This window comes from Lissotriton helveticus, chromosome 1_1, assembly GCF_964261635.1.
Source record: "Lissotriton helveticus chromosome 1_1, aLisHel1.1, whole genome shotgun sequence".
NCBI classification, from domain to species: domain Eukaryota; kingdom Metazoa; phylum Chordata; class Amphibia; order Caudata; family Salamandridae; genus Lissotriton; species Lissotriton helveticus.
Window position 1 is genome coordinate 1,703,642,860 of NC_136057.1, and position 18,517 is coordinate 1,703,661,376.

Consider the following 18,517-nt stretch of genomic DNA (forward strand, 5'->3'; position numbering starts at 1 on the left):
AGCCACCCGCGAAGTACATGCTACCCCCCAGACAGATGCCAATGGGATGAAAGTCATTTATTCCCAATGTCTGTGGAATATGGTTTTGGTCAATGGAGGGGTATGGTGAAAGAACTCTTGTATTATGATTCAGAATGTACAGAATTGACAAATCCTAAGGGATATGTTTCCATGGAAAATCAAGGACGGTCATATGGACACCCAAGGGATGTTGTCGTTCAACCCTGATATATCAGTCTTCAATTTGAAGATCCAGCGTTGTTCCTTAATAAATAGAAATCGTGAGACATCTGTTACGTGTGCTGGGATGAAGGGTTGTTCTAATACCACCCACCTCAGGTCATCTGCTTTGTGCTTTTTTGTTAGAAAGTGGTTCGTCAGGCAGGTGGACTGTTTGTTGCACCTTATCGTGCTCTTGTGCTCGCCGATACGCAGCTTCACTTTTCTAGTGGTATGTCCGATGTAAGCCAGACCACACGGGCACGTGATCATATAGATCAATCGCTCAGAGTTGCAGTTCGTGTGGTTAATCAATTTCCATGGCCTAGATGTACCGATGTCTATGGAAAGGGTCTTACGGGTCTGCGGGCAAGCCGTACAGCTACCGCATGGGTAGTGCCCCTGTACCGGAGTAGTATTCCAGATGGTGTCCAGAGTGGTAGTAGTCTCTCTCCTCTGTGTCCTTGGTCTCGTGTGAACCAGACTGTCTCTGATACTGGGTCCACGTTTAAAGGCAAACAAAGGCCTGGATATCGCACCAGAAGCAGTGTTGAGCATTTTCCAGTGCTTCAGTACTATTTTCTTCACTGTGTTAGATCGAGTACTGAAGGTGTGTACCATTGTAATCCTATCAGTCGGTGTTCTGTTTTGTTGATGTTCCATTAATGCCTCTCGGTTGTTATTGAAGGCTCTTTTGTGTGCCTTACGTATCAGATGATTAGGATAATGCCATTCCTTCAGGTTCCGTGATAACTCTTTTGCGTGTTGTTCGTACAGGCGATTGGAGGAACAGTTTCGCCGAATCCTCAGAAATTGACCCACCGGCAGGTTATCACGTAATGATTGTGGATGGAAACTCCGGTATGACAGTAAGGAGTTTCGAGCCATGGGTTTCTTGTATAATCGACTCTGCAGGCCGTTCTCTTCCGGAAAAATGAGAAGATCCAAAAATGGAAGTTGCTCCTTGCTGTACTCAACTGTAAATCGGAGATATTGATTTCTTGAATTCAACCACATATGGAAGTCATTAACCTCCGGAATAGTGCCTCTCCATATGACAATGATATCGTCTATATATCTGCGCCACAGCAACACCTTATGAAGGTAAGGGTTGCTGTGGTTTAGGATATGGTGTTGCTCGAATTGATGCATATACAGATTTGCCAAACTGGGGGCAAAGACACTCCCCATTGAGGTCCCGGAGACTTGGAGATAGAGGTCATCTTGATATTGAAAATAATTCTCCATCATAGCCAGTCTGGCGCACTCCATGATGAAAGGTATTGGAGTGATAGTGTCCGGAGGTTTAGATTCAAGTAATTGCCTGATACAGTCCAGAGTTTCTTGCTGAGGGATACACGTATAGAGGGATTCGACGTCGAAACTCACCAGTAGGTCGGTCTCGACGTTGAACTCGGTCTCTGCAAGTAGTCGTAGAACGTCACCAGTGTCCTGCAGGTACGTGGGTGTCTCTCTCACTAGTGGTTTTAGAAAAACATCTACGAAGGTGGATAGTGGCTCAAGTAGAGACCCGATCCCGATATGATTGGACGACCCGGAGGGGGTCTCTTCTCCTTATGTATTTTGGGGAGGCAGTAAAAGTAAGGGACCACCGGATGTGTCGTGGTCAGATACCTAGCCTCCTGAGGTGTAATCCAGCCCTCGCAAGATGCTTCCTCGATAAGACTTCTTATTTCATTGGAGATTCTCGTAGTAGGGTCCTCCGTTAGTCGACGGTAGGATTTGGAATCGTTCAATTGACGTACGCATTCCCTGTGGTAAGTGTCAGTGTCCTGGATGACAATAGCACCGCCCTTATCGGCGGGCTTAATTGTAATGTTGGTGTCTTTGGACAAGGTAGTGAGTGCCAGCCTTTCTATTCTGGTCATGTTGGAGAAAGATTTTTTGTTCGCTTGGTCCATATTCATGATATCGTGAGTGACTGCCTGCTCGAAAGCAATGACCCTCGCTGGCACTTGATGGTTGAGAGGCGTATATGTAGATTTCGGTCTGAGGCCAGTGTTCCGATCAGAAAGGTCCTCCAAATCTATGTTTTCATTGGCTGATTTGAAGAAAAAATGTAAACGGACCTTCCTGAAAAAAGATTCCAATTCGCATCTCAAATTAAAGGGATCTCCTTCATTAGTTGGAACAAATCCTAGTCCTTTATTAAGGACTTGAATTTCGGTGGATGTAAATGTTCGGTTGCTCAGGTTTACCACTAGATCACTAGTCTCTTCTAGGATTGTGCTCCTCTGTTGTTCGCAGTCTCTGGGGCCCAATTCACTGACTGTTGGCCTCTTCTTTTCCCGCGGCTTCTGCCTCGGCCCTGCCACAAAAAAGACTGGTCATAGTGGAAGTTTGGGTTGGGTGGGTAGTTAGACATTTGCTGGCCCATAGGGGGTCCCATAGGTGGTTGAGGATAACCCCAGGGTGCGGGCGGCCACCAGGGCCCTGGATTAGGGTAGTATTGAACCCCTCGCCCTCTGTTGGATCTTCTCTGGGGACCCCTCCCTCTCCCTCGATTAGGTGTACCTCTGTTTGAATCACCTTGGTCACTTGACCCTGAATCTGAACCGGTGGAAGAGTAATTAGACCCATATCTCTTTCCTCTCGAGTTATGTACGGGGGCTACATAGGAGTCACTGATGTAGGGGTATGTGGTTTCCATTGAGAAACGTGCTAGATCTTTTTTAAATTTTTGGACTTTGGTCAAGAGGATGTTGTCATAGTATTCTTTATTAGTTTTATTGGTCTCGTCCAAGTTCTTTTTGAATGGTACTGACCGAATTGCTGCATTAATTTGGCCCTCAAGAACCTGGATTTCAACCAGCAAAGCATCGGCTGTCTTCTTAGCAGTTTTGATAATCAAGATAAGCCAATCGCGTGTGCAGCGCCACGCGATGAGCGCCCAATCCCTTAAGAACCCCTTATCTGTTAGAAAGAGGCGTGGTGTGTTGGTAACTATCAGGCCTGATGGTGCACACTTGCCATGCAAGTATTCGTTCATAATTACTCCATGTATTGTGGTGCGGGAATGATTTTTCTTCATGTTTAATAGAGTCACCCAATCATCCTCAGTTGTGGTGGTGGTAGTGGCAGATGTTGCAGCCAAACCATCTAGGATTGAAACTAATATAACAAAACTAGACTGACTGAAAAGTCAGTCTAGTTTTGTTATATTAGTTTCAATCAACCAGCCTTCCTTTACTCTCCATGGGACGTAGGATCATTGTGGGCAATCTAACAACCAGTTTTCTATACGCACAAACTCTTTAAAACATAGTTTTGACTCAGGACACTATTTAAGCCCTCTGAGTCACTTAGGATTACATGTTTATATATGTTTTTTGTGCTTAGAGCGGGGCCTCATTCTCCGAGCCGTTGCCGGGTGAGGTGAGGTTTGACTCCCACACATTGCTGGGTAAGTCGTGTTTACTTTACTTTTTGTTAAACTACATTTAGCAGTGTCTATGGTTTACTTTGCTTGCAACCTAAATAATATTTATTGGCTGTTCTAATAGGGACTAGCTTTGCTGAGCCTATTTTTGGTCCTTATGATATTTTTTAGCTTACATTGTTTAATGAACACAAAATAGTTTTCTCCTTTTCTGTTTCTTTTACAGGAGTGTATCCTCCATCAAGATATTTGCACAAGGGGATACGGTAGGATGGTCAATGTGACCACACCAGTAGTTTGACAGTCTTTGAGGATTCTAGGTCTGTCTTCTCCACTTTATAGGAAAACATTAGCATGTTTCCATGCAGTAGCAACAGCTTATCTATATGGCCCTGAAGAATGCCGGTGTAGTTACACCAGTTGGCAGAAACATGTTGGCCGCTTTTACAACATAGCTAAGCAAACAGTGATTTTTTTCACACTGTTCTACACCTGTTTTTAACCTGACGTCCTGGTGAATATCAATAAAGAATTTTTTTTGCCTGGAACGCCATTTTAAACATCACTTATTCACTTTTTTGTTTGCACTGCACACGACCAGTACCATGTAGTGGCATGGACACTTTCACCGTTTGAACCAGAATTGTGGATTGTGTGGCCAATTCATCTGGGCCTTGACGCACTACCCTGGTTCTAGTTGTCCTATATGACGAGGCTCCGCCAAGTGGGTGGTCGGATAGGATATCGACTACACAGCTAGTGTCATGTGACCACTTGGACTGGTCTTGTGCAATCTAACAGTGTGGTATTTCAATAGGGACCTCACAGACTCAGCCTCTTGTCTCATAGACCCTCCAATTTTTCGTGTTAGTTCTTAGTCTAAGTAGGGGTGTTTGAATTTGGAGGGTCTATAAATATTAATCCCCTTGACCCTTCCTAATTTGTTGTTCCTCAGTATTGAGCAGCTTCCGCTGCGGGTCTATATTTTTTTGACAACACGCCATTTTTGTTGTCTTTTTCTGCTCACTGGTTGATTGTTTTGCCTCATTTTGATCTTTACCATGGCTGACTTTGGAGGGTTGGCGTTTGATGACGAGGATCTCAACACACTCCTGACTGACAACCCTAGCATCCTAGATGGTTTGGCTGCAACATCTGCCACTACCACCACCACAACTGAGGATGATTGGGTGACTATTAAACATGAAGAAAAATCATTCCCGCACCACAATACATGGAGTAATTATGAACGAATACTTGCATGGCAAGTGTGCACCATCAGGCCTGATAGTTACCAACACACCACGCCTCTTTCTAACAGATAAGGGGTTCTTAAGGGATTGGGTGCTCATCGCGTGGCGCTGCACACGCGATTGGCTTATCTTGATTATCAAAACTGCTAAGAAGACAGCCGATGCTTTGCTGGTTGAAATCCAGGTTCTTGAGGGCCAAATTAATGCAGCAATTCGGTCAGTACCATTCAAAAAGAACTTGGACGAGACCAATAAAACTAATAAAGAATACTATGACAACATCCTCTTGACCAAAGTCCAAAAATTTAAAAAAGATCTAGCACGTTTCTCAATGGAAACCACATACCCCTACATCAGTGACTCCTATGTAGCCCCCGTACATAACTCGAGAGGAAAGAGATACGGGTCTAATTACTCTTCCACCGGTTCAGATTCAGGGTCAAGTGACCAAGGTGATTCAAACAGAGGTACACCTAATCGAGGGAGAGGGAGGGGTCCCCAGAGAAGATCCAACAGAGGGCGAGGGGTTCAATACTACCCTAATCCAGGGCCCTGGTGGCCGCCCGCACCCTGGGGTTATCCTCAACCACCTATGGGACCCCCTATGGGCCAGCAAATGTCTAACTACCCACCCAACCCAAACTTCCACTATGACCAGTCTTTTTTGTGGCAGGGCCGAGGCAGAAGCCGCGGGAAAAGAAGAGGCCAACAGTCAGTGAATTGGGCCCCAGAGACTGCGAACAACAGAGGAGCACAATCCTAGAAGAGACTAGTGATCTAGTGGTAAACCTGAGCAACCGAACATTTACATCCACCGAAATTCAAGTCCTTAATAAAGGACTAGGATTTGTTCCAACTAATGAAGGAGATCCCTTTAATTTGAGATGCGAATTGGAATCTTTTTTCAGGAAGGTCCGTTTACATTTTTTCTTCAAATCAGCCAATGAAAACATAGATTTGGAGGACCTTTCTGATCGGAACACTGGCCTCAGACCGAAATCTACATATACGCCTCTCAACCATCAAGTGCCAGCGAGGGTCATTGCTTTCGAGCAGGCAGTCACTCATGATATCATGAATATGGACCAAGCGAACAAAAAATCTTTCTCCAACATGACCAGAATAGAAAGGCTGGCACTCACTACCTTGTCCAAAGACACCAACATTACAATTAAGCCCGCCGATAAGGGCGGTGCTATTGTCATCCAGGACACTGACACTTACCACAGGGAATGCGTACGTCAATTGAACGATTCCAAATCCTACCGTCGACTAACGGAGGACCCTACTACGAGAATCTCCAATGAAATAAGAAGTCTTATCGAGGAAGCATCTTGCGAGGGCTGGATTACACCTCAGGAGGCTAGGTATCTGACCACGACACATCCGGTGGTCCCTTACTTTTACTGCCTCCCCAAAATACATAAGGAGAAGAGACCCCCTCCGGGTCGTCCAATCATATCGGGGATCGGGTCTCTACTTGAGCCACTATCCACCTTCGTAGATGTTTTTCTAAAACCACTAGTGAGAGAGACACCCACGTACCTGCAGGACACTGGTGACGTTCTACGACTACTTGCAGAGACCGAGTTCAACGTCGAGACCGACTTACTGGTGAGTTTCGACGTCGAATCCCTCTATACGTGTATCCCTCAGCAAGAAACTCTGGACTGTATCAGGCAATTACTTGAATCTAAACCTCCGGACACTATCACTCCAATACCTTTCATCATGGAGTGCGCCAGACTGGCTATGATGGAGAATTATTTTCAATATCAAGATGACCTCTATCTCCAAGTCTCCGGGACCTCAATGGGGAGTGTCTTTGCCCCCAGTTTGGCAAATCTGTATATGCATCAATTCGAGCAACACCATATCCTAAACCACAGCAACCCTTACCTTCATAAGGTGTTGCTGTGGCGCAGATATATAGACGATATCATTGTCATATGGAGAGGCACTATTCCGGAGGTTAATGACTTCCATATGTGGTTGAATTCAAGAAATCAATATCTCCGATTTACAGTTGAGTACAGCAAGGAGCAACTTCCATTTTTGGATCTTCTCATTTTTCCGGAAGAGAACGGCCTGCAGAGTCGATTATACAAGAAACCCATGGCTCGAAACTCCTTACTGTCATACCGGAGTTTCCATCCACAATCATTACGTGATAACCTGCCGGTGGGTCAATTTCTGAGGATTCGGCGAAACTGTTCCTCCAATCGCCTGTACGAACAACACGCAAAAGAGTTATCACGGAACCTGAAGGAACGGCATTATCCTAATCATCTGATACGTAAGGCACACAAAAGAGCCTTCAATAACAACCGAGAGGCATTAATGGAACATCAACAAAACAGAACACCGACTGATAGGATTACAATGGTACACACCTTCAGTACTCGATCTAACACAGTGAAGAAAATAGTACTGAAGCACTGGAAAATGCTCAACACTGCTTCTGGTGCGATATCCAGGCCTTTGTTTGCCTTTAAACGTGGACCCAGTATCAGAGACAGTCTGGTTCACACGAGACCAAGGACACAGAGGAGAGAGACTACTACCACTCTGGACACCATCTGGAATACTACTCCGGTACAGGGGCACTACCCATGCGGTAGCTGTACGGCTTGCCCGCAGACCCGTAAGACCCTTTCCATAGACATCGGTACATCTAGGCCATGGAAATTGATTAACCACACGAACTGCAACTCTGAGCGATTGATCTATATGATCACGTGCCCGTGTGGTCTGGCTTACATCGGACATACCACTAGAAAAGTGAAGCTGCGTATCGGCGAGCACAAGAGCACGATAAGGTGCAACAAACAGTCCACCTGCCTGACGAACCACTTTCTAACAAAAAAGCACAAAGCAGATGACCTGAGGTGGGTGGTATTAGAACAACCCTTCATCCCAGCACACGTAACAGATGTCTCACGATTTCTATTTATTAAGGAACAACGCTGGATCTTCAAATTGAAGACTGATATATCAGGGTTGAACGACAACATCCCTTGGGTGTCCATATGACCGTCCTTGATTTTCCATGGAAACATATCCCTTAGGATTTGTCAATTCTGTACATTCTGAATCATAATACAAGAGTTCTTTCACCATACCCCTCCATTGACCAAAACCATATTCCACAGACATTGGGAATAAATGACTTTCATCCCATTGGCATCTGTCTGGGGGGTAGCATGTACTTCGCGGGTGGCTCTATTCTTCTAGTCCCCCATGATGTGTTCGCCCTGTTTATCAAGGATAGTGGTCAGATTGTATCCCTAGCGGCTCACACTTAGCCACACGACCAACATCAGTGTTAGGGGAGTTCTCACCTTATACCCTTACACGGTCTCTACACCTTGAAGTTAGCCCTGTGGTGTTTCTAAGCAACTTATTTAACCTGGGCGCGTCATAAACTTCATAACGTCCTTTACATCAAGAGACGTTTTTAACATTTGCCAGAAACATGAGGCGATGTTATTTTCCTTTTCCTTTTGTACTTATACAGTGCCTCCATCAAGTCTCCAGACTATGGAGATCACACTGTTACAGCTAGAGCGTTTCCTTGTCTCCATCGTATGCTCTGCGGGGTGTTTTTTAATTATATTTAGCACGACGAGCGACCACGCTCTACTTGCGAGCCACTTCTCCTGTTAAAAACTGTTGGAACATACAGCGGGGCATGCGCGACTGAGCGGTGCTTGTTTACACAACCGAGGGCACGCCTCTATCCTTCTGCGCATGCCCAAGGTACTGACCGCATCGTGGTGCGCATGCGCGCTGTATCAGACGCTCGCAGAGTGTCATTGCCAATTGAATAGCAGTTGTCTGACATTACGGACAATTGCTCCAATCAGAGCGGGTATAAAACCACGCGCCTCGCCTCTCTTCGTCGCCTCCCCTTCGGCTTCGCATTCAGCCGAGAGGTACCGACGGAGAGGTAAGTAGGAGCGTCGCGCTGTGCCCAAACTGTTGTAGGAGCTTTGGTTAATTACTTAGCCTTGAATAGTTTTTCCTGCTTCTGTAAGAACAATAATTTACAATTGAGCAAGGACTTATAATGTGCCTAATATTGCAATTAAGCCTTAGATGCAGACATTGGCTATGTTTGTTTTTCACAGCCTAAAACCTTAAACTGTATTGTGAATTAGATAAACCACGGTACATTTCCATGTGACAATTGTCACTAGTGAAGAATATGTTTTCACAGAGGATCTTTTCAGTCAGTCTAGTTTTGTTATATTAGTTTCAATCAACCAGCCTTCCTTTACTCTCCATGGGACGTAGGATCATTGTGGGCAATCTAACAACCAGTTTTCTATACGCACAAACTCTTTAAAACATAGTTTTGACTCAGGACACTATTTAAGCCCTCTGAGTCACTTAGGATTACATGTTTATATATGTTTTTTGTGCTTAGAGCGGGGCCTCATTCTCCGAGCCGTTGCCGGGTGAGGTGAGGTTTGACTCCCACACATTGCTGGGTAAGTCGTGTTTACTTTACTTTTTGTTAAACTACATTTAGCAGTGTCTATGGTTTACTTTGCTTGCAACCTAAATAATATTTATTGGCTGTTCTAATAGGGACTAGCTTTGCTGAGCCTATTTTTGGTCCTTATGATATTTTTTAGCTTACATTGTTTAATGAACACAAAATAGTTTTCTCCTTTTCTGTTTCTTTTACAGGAGTGTATCCTCCATCAAGATATTTGCACAAGGGGATACGGTAGGATGGTCAATGTGACCACACCAGTAGTTTGACAGTCTTTGAGGATTCTAGGTCTGTCTTCTCCACTTTATAGGAAAACATTAGCATGTTTCCATGCAGTAGCAACAGCTTATCTATATGGCCCTGAAGAATGCCGGTGTAGTTACACCAGTTGGCAGAAACATGTTGGCCGCTTTTACAACATAGCTTAGCAAACAGTGATTTTTTTCACACTGTTCTACACCTGTTTTTAACCTGACGTCCTGGTGAATATCAATAAAGAATTTTTTTTGCCTGGAACGCCATTTTAAACATCACTTATTCACTTTTTTGTTTGCACTGCACACGACCAGTACCATGTAGTGGCATGGACACTTTCACCGTTTGAACCAGAATTGTGGATTGTGTGGCCAATTCATCTGGGCCTTGACGCACTACCCTGGTTCTAGTTGTCCTATATGACGAGGCTCCGCCAAGTGGGTGGTCGGATAGGATATCGACTACACAGCTAGTGTCATGTGACCACTTGGACTGGTCTTGTGCAATCCAACAGTGTGGTATTTCAATAGGGACCTCACAGACTCAGCCTCTTGTCTCATAGACCCTCCAATTTTTCGTGTTAGTTCTTAGTCTAAGTAGGGGTGTTTGAATTTGGAGGGTCTATAAATATTAATCCCCTTGACCCTTCCTAATTTGTTGTTCCTCTTTATACACAGAGATCCCCTACTACAGAAGGTCCTTCTCCCACCTGGCCGCCAAGACCTGGAACTCCCTCCCAACCGACCTGCGCCTGACCCAAGACCACCTCTCCTTCAGGAAGAAGCTCAAGACCTGGCTGTTCGAGCAGTAGCAGCACCCCCCCCCCCCCCAAGCGCCTTGAGACCCTCCGGGTAGGTAGTGCGCTCTATAAAGGTCCTTGATTGATTGATTGATTGATTGTCGCCGGGAGGCGATGTTTCTTGCCGTGGCGAGTTGTTTGCATTGTTGTACATATCCCCCGAGACTATGGCTCCAGATCTTCAGTACTTTTAGTTGTATGTGTGTGGTTATTTGTATTATTCCTTTCTCAGGTTGGTATTTTTTGTGTCTATGTGGGGTGTTTTTATGAGTCCTGAGGAGGGTTGTGGGAACTAGTGGCTTGGGATAGCTTAGTGAGTAGTAGGAGTTCCAAATTGTGCCAGAACCCAATTCACTACACAAGTGTATGTACTGTATTCTGAAAAAACATTGTATTATCAGTAACACTACTGTAATCTAATCAAATTGCAATTCAAACTATTTACAGTAGTAATGAAGTTTGTAAAGTATGTATGGCTTACCTGTGCCATGCTTGCTTGGTTCTTCAAAATAAAACAACGAATAATATTTTTATACAAAAAAAATTGGTCTGAAGTTCAGTCTTTGAGGGTGTGAACTCATTTGATGACTGAGTGGGTACAACAAATCCTTAACACTGTTCTCTGAAATAGCCTTACTGCTCGACCACACTTCCACAAACAGAGTAAAGTGCTATCTCAAAACATGGCAACATTGGCTTATCCCCAACTGGCCTATTTACTTATAAGTCCCTTGTAAAGTGGTATTGCATGCACCCAGGGGGTGTAAATTAAAATGCTGTTAGTGGGCCTGCAGCAGTGATTGTGCCACCCACTCAAGTAGCCCCTATAAACAAGTCTCAGACCCGCCATTGCAGACGGTGTGCATTCTTTTACTGGTCTTTTCGACCTGGCAAAATAAACATTTTGCCAGGTCCAAACCATCCTTTTTTTAATACATACAAGTCACCCAGAGGGTATGTCCTGGACAGCCCATAGGGCAGGGTGCAGTGTATTTTAAAAGTAGACGAGCAACGAGGAGTGTCCCACTATTACCATAGGGTTATGTGTGTATAGTTAGACAGCAAGACATATAAGTAAAAAAGCCCAACATTTAAAACAAAACCATATTCATTGTGTCAGCCAACACTACAATAATAACCACGTATTCCAAGTCAAGTTAAGTATATACAAGAATTTTCTTGGTATTTATTTGTTCAGATACATATTAAAAAACAATACCCTTAAAAACAGTGTAAAAAATGACAAACAATTAAAATACAATTGATTACAGAAAACAGAAGTCGACGCGGCGTTTCGGTGAAATTTGATTGATAGATCACCTTCAGGACAGTTTTCTAGCTGTAGTGCAACAAATTATCTTTTTACAGCATATCTGTGTGGAACTCCTTTTCAATGGTGGAATCACTCACACTAGGTATCAGTTTATAGTAATCTTTCTAGTTGGGGACTTTGGATGTAGCCACCGTCTCCAGAGTACAACAAATATTATTTGGATGCAATCTTAGATTACAGTTTACGCTCCAGAAGCCTGTTGGAGTCTAATGGACAGTCGCGGTTAGATGCCTCCAACAAATCGACATACCTCAGTTAGTGCAGTTATTAGCGACCTGATCAAGGTTTCTTTGTCTTTGCCTTCGGTCGGTCTTTGTATATATGCCTGCTTATCCGTTCTTAATAGGTCATCTCGAGAGTGCCTTTTTTGTAAATTACGGCCTCCCTGCGTCCATCCAAAGTTCCGATTTATTTAAAAAGTAGGACACGTAATTTTATGTTTTACATGTCCTGGTAGTGAAAATTCTTACATTTGTTTTTCACTACTGAAATGCCTACCTCTCCCATAGGATAACACTGGAGTTACCTTATTACCTTTAATAAGCTGTAATCTCCAAATGGGATTTTAATTAAAAATCCTTTTATGGTAAAGTCTGAATACAATTTTGAAAATGGCACTTTCAGAAAGTGGTCATTTACCTGCCTTCACTATTTAGTGCCTATAACCTGTTCCTGGGTCACAAATAAGTGTAGTTGACCATTGGGCTTTATTCCTCCTAGGCAGCCACACACGAGAGCTTAGGTGTGCCTAGATGGGCCATCACTGGCATGATGAAATGGCAGAGCTGGGCACAGCCCTACTTAAACTTGAATAGGTTGTATCCTGCCTCCACACGAAGGGCTGCATACCCCCTCTAGTTAATCTGGAGCCATGAAAGCAGGATGCCTGGGTACTTCAAAGGAAAAACTCTAGAAGCGTCTCCCATCTTCCAGAGGAAGGGCATCCGGTATAAATATTGAACCTTCAACACCACTTTTTCAGTACACTTCTGGACCTGTGGCTACTCTGCCAGGAAGATAGACTACTGTGCTGCTGCTGCAAGGACTGGCTGTCTGTTGCACTGCTGCCCTCTTTCCTGGGTGAGGACTAGACTTGCATCTGTTGAACCCAGGACCTTGAAGTGACTCCATCGGTTAATTGGATTGCCTCCTGACCAGAGCATCAGGGACAGAAGGCTCCAACAACCTTGAACCCAGCACCTGGACTCTGTATCGGAGCATACCCTGCCAAGTTATTCCACGCCAGTCCTGGACGCATGAAGTGGGCCCAAGGGGCTCTGCCAGCCTCGGACGATCCAGTGGTACAGACGCATTTCCATTGCTCTGCGGCACAACCCCAAGCAGATCCAAAGCATTGCTGCTACTGAGTAGATCGCAGGCCTAACCCAGGTTCCTATAGCCAGCTAGCCCTCCATTGCAGTCGACCTGAACTTGTGACTTTGTCCCAGTCTGGCGTGACCAGATAGCCACAGTTGGCACTTTGTGTGTTTTAGCGCTCTTTTTACTAAACTTTTTAAGCCTGCATATCTCTGGTGTGGAATCATTTTGTGGTGTCTTTTTACTGTATTACGGTTTCAAATGTTACACAAATACTTCACACATTGCCACAGAGTTAAGACGGATTGCTCTGTGCGAAGCTACCCTAGGGTTGACGTCATGCTTTGGGCTTTATCCTGACAAGGATTGTGGCTCTGGCTGGACCGGGGCTAACACACGTCAACCAGCAACCCCATTTCTTACATATAGTAAATAAGATTACTGCAGATTTTTAACAGTATATTATTGTTCATGCGATTGTTTTTGTACCGCCCAATTCCTTCCTACGAAATGTATAGGCAAATTACAACTTTTCGCTTCACTCCAAGCATACCGCAACAAGTCTAGAACACCCCTTGATGCATGACACCAACCACACCTACTGGAGGTGCCTCTTACTCGTTCAATCAAAAGCACAGAGACCTTGTCAAGGGTACGCGGTTTTATAGAAAGGCTACAATACCAAACTCCAACAGGGTACTGTCAAATAAACACTTACTGATCTTACAGACCCTTATTTTGCAGAACGAAGCACCTAGAATCTTGGGAGGAAGATGCAGTTTTCTGAGGATTTAACATTTTCCAGTGAACGAACATCCACTTCTCTACCTAAATCAAAGGGACTGTCCACCAGCCTTGCTTGTGTATTTCACAGGATCTTGTCAAATGCATCCAGAGTTTACTGCACACAATAGAGTTGATGATGTCCAGACCGCTGCGTACACACTGCTTTGTCATGTCATGAAAACAGCTCATTTATGGATACATGCAAATCAAGGAGTAGTAGCTCCATCATCTTCCACAAGACATGGGAACAAAAGACCCTCAAAGCAAAACTGCCAGTTTGTTTGATGAGAACTTGCATGGGTTGGAGCTTTTTAATGGAGATGCTGTGAAGTTGTTGCTAATCCACACTAAATTCAGTCTCATCCTTCAGGGATGTCAAGAATTCTGGAAAGTTACAAAGCAAACAACAAACGTTTAGCAAAGTTTCCTTTACTGCAGTTTTAAAAGAAAGTCGTAGTTTCTCGGCAAATGCATGCATGTTGACACTAGGGTGCCCAGAAGGATTACCACCCTCTAATTAAAGGAGAAGTGGTAGAGAATGTTTTTTTTTTTAAAGCATCAAACTCAGCCTCACAGACTAAACAGTTCGGGATGTAGGACTGATTAACTGCTACTCCTCTTTTCTTCACTACCATAAAACAGGAGGAACCAGTTGTGAGGGTAACATGATGGCGTAGTAGGGAGACTGATAATGGTCTGCAAGAAGATGGTACAAGTCCTCCAGTCCATGATCAGACTGGAACTGTTCAGTCAAGTTACACCCACAATCACTGCGAAGAGGTACAGCTATTGCATCAAACCAAAGTAAATCAGTTTGTTCATGAGCACAATTTAACTCGCAGTCTGGTGGCGAATACTGAGCGGATGAGCTCAGATTTATCCTGCCCATCAAAGATAGGTTTCTTACTAAGTACAAGGTTAATAACATTGCAAGTGGCCTCTCTGTCCATAAGGACCCCCAAGCAATATCAATTTCCTTGGATCAGAAGAAAGACTCACAGCAACCTCAAAATTAACTGGGCTAAGTCCATCCTTTCCCCCCTCACCTCGGCCATGGAGCAGATTGACCTAGACTTTACATTGACCTGGTCGGCTGATTCTGTGCGCTATTTAGGCATCCAGGTTTATTCTAATTCCAAAATAGTATCCAGGGACAATTTCGGTAAAGCAATTACTAAATTGGAGGAGGATATTGTTAGATGGGTGCACCTGCCATTATCACCTTTGGGCCGCATCTCCTTAATGAAGATGGTGGTGCTCCCCAGATTTCAGATTTTATTCTTAAATATCCCCATGGTTCTACCAGCTTATTTTTTTAAATGTGTAAGATCCTTATTGATACGTTTGGCCTGGGCCGGAAAACACCCTGAGTCGCATGGCGCCCGTCCGCGCCCACACGGGACCCGGGGCCAGCTCCCCTGCCCGAAATTGTGGCCATAGGACTAATTACTCGAGGGCCCAACTGGAGTCCCTCAGACCATCCAGGAAGTCGGACTGCACCGTCTTTTGTCCGAGTGACAAGATCCCTAGGGCATGCAGAAATTGCTAGTTTGGTTTGGACGCCGCACACCCTTGTTGAAGCTGCGCGCCCCGCATCAGACCTTTATGTGACACTGTGTTCACGTTCTACAGCCTTAATTGCAGATCCCTAGCTAAACAAGCGTGAGATTTTCGATCTCCTCCTGGACGAACTACCAGATGCGCTGTTTCTTACTGAAACATGGCTGCATGACAGCTCAGGGCCGGATATTGCCAAAGCACTGCCAGCGAACTACACCATTCTCAGACAAGACAGAGCTGATAGAATGGGAGGAGGCATCGCGATCGTAATCAAGAGCAATGTGCAATGCTTGCTCGAACCGGCAAACCTCAGACTGCGAGGCAACCTACTTCAAGCTTGCACTTCATCCCAAGTACACCCTCTCAGGCCTGTTAGTCTATCGCCCTCCTGGCCCAGCGAACACTTGGGCCCCACAGCTATCAGATTATGTAGCTGCCGCATTACTGCACTCGAGCAATTTTATGGTTTTAGGTGACCTTAACATCCATTTGGATGACCCTACGTGTGCAGCGTGAGCACTAATTTAATTTCTGATCTTGCAGCCTTGAATATGGTACTACACAATCACAGTCCCACACATAAAGGGGGCAATTTGCTAGACTCCATTTTTTTCAAACTTGGTCCACATACAATGCCACCCAGCACTTCTAATTCACTTGTCAGATCACCCGTTGATCCGTTTCAACCTTTCCCTCAGGGACATTTCGGTCCAGCCCAAATTTCCTACGGCTACCGTTAGGAGGGAGTGGAAAAAGCTAGACGTGGCCGTCCTCAAACAGCACCTAAACTCCCACCTATTAGATGATCAAACTAAAAGGGACGACGGTGATACAGTAGCAGCTAGTACAAATTCCTGGCTTACTGAAGCCAACCAGCAGCTGCCGGACACCAATCCACAAATAATTAGTCACTCACAAACCACCGGCCCCGTGGTTTAATGAACAAAAATCGTGCTGCAAAAAATTAGAAAGAATATGGAGAAAAGACTACTCTCCCACAGCAGAGCAGACCTACAAAAAGGAACTGAAGCTCTATCATAAAGCGTGTGGCCAAGCCAGAGCCACCTACGTCGCTAAAACCATAAACGACACTGTAAACAAATCCAAAGTGCTTTTCGGGCTAGTCAAGGACCTAGCCGGATCTGGCACAGTGGTGGGACCACCGCCCCTGGACAGTACCCAGTGTGAAGAGCTGGCCCAGTTTTTCACTACTAAGATCGAGAAAATTTACCAAGACATATCTGAGCAGAACGAGGGAAATATGTCCCCGATCACAGCGGTCAGCCCTAGCTCTATGAGTATCCCGCCAGTCACATATGCCCCCCTGGACGAATGGCCAGACCTTAATCTGTCAGCTCTATCAGCACATCTGGCTAAGGTTAAATCAGGCTCACCGAATGACCCTCTCCCTGTTTCTGTCCTCAAACTCCTGGATAAGCCTCAGCTCGCCAGCATTTGCTCTAAGCTCAATGTCTCGCTACATCTGGCCAATGTTCCTTGCGTGTTGGAAACGCGCCATGATTTCTCCTTTGTTGAAGAAACCTATGGCAGATCCTAAAATCCCTGCTAACTTTAGGCCGATTTCATTACTACCTGTATTTTCCAATGTAATGGAACGACATCTATCAGCATTTAGCCCAGTTAGTTACAACAAACAATCTGTTACATTACTCCCAGTCAGGGTTTCGCCCAGGATTCTCAACGGAGACTACACTTTTGGGAGTCACGGAGAATCTTCGCCTCATGCTCGACAGAGGGGACACTGCCGCACTGATTCTATTAGATCTCAGTGCGCCCTTTGATACCATCTCCCACGCCATCTTACTCAGAGCATTGGACTCCCTAGGCATTGGTGGAAAAGCCCTGAAATGGCTGGAATCTTTCCTGACTGATAGGACCTTCCAAGTCTTTTCCCAGTCCTCGACATCTAAGATCCATGCCTCCCCCTTTGGAGTGCCACAGGGTTCAATCCTTAGCCTCTTCTTTTTAATCTATATGTTACCCCGCTGGCTTATATCACGGAGCATGCAGGGCTCACGCCGTTTACTTACGCGGACGATTCGCAGATTGTCTTTTCCCTTTCACAATTGGATCGGTCATCCACCTCCCTCCTTCAGTCGGGACTTAGTGAAATAGCCACATGGATGAACCAAAATTTGCTCAAGTTAAATGGGGGGAAAATGGAGATTCTTATCCTTGGGAACAAGCATGGTCTGTGGTGCTCCAAGCATTGGCCGACTAATGGGCCCCATTCCATCCGCATCTACGCACGTCCGCCAACCTGGGGGTGACCATAGATCAGGGGCTTACAATGCAGAAACAAGTGATGAAAGTGGTGGCCACTTGTTTTGCCATCTTGCGCTGGCTGAGGAAGCCGATACCCAGAGGTCGGTGGTCAACGCCTTGGTGACCTCCCGGTTGGATTACGGCAATGTACTCTACCTGGGGGCTACCAAGGCGATCACCAGACGCCTCAAAATGGTCCAGAACGCCGCGGCGCGATTACTGTGCGGCTGTAAGAGAAACTAACCTATTTCAGGACGTCTTAGGGAACTTCACTGGCTCAGAGTGGAGAGCCGGGAGAAGTTCAAAGCTCTAAGCTATTTGCATAAAATTAAAGCAGGCACGGCTCCAAAATATTTGAAATCACTGGTTAAGACATACTCCCCAAAATGCACACTGCGGTCGTCCACCCAAGAACTCTTGTGTGCCCAAGGTCAAACTCGCTAGAATGGGCGGAAGGTTCTTCGCCTTTTTGGGTCCCAGGCTCTCGAACTCCCTCCCATTGGCCATTCGCGCCGAGAGTTGCTATGGCCGTTTCCGAAAAGCAGTTAAAACCTGGTTGTTTAACAAATAACCTATGATTCATTGGTCTGTGGCTCTTGTCTCCGTTAGCACCGGGAAACCCTACCTGGGTAGCGGTCACGCTTTATAAACTGAATAAATACGAACATTACCTTACTCGATTAGGGGCCTCGCGCACCAGACCTGGAACTTTACTACAGAGTGGTGCAGTGCACCCATGTCTTTTAGTGGTTGCATCAGCAATCTCCTCCTCCACATTTGCACATTGAAAGGGTCCCTGCTGCACCCT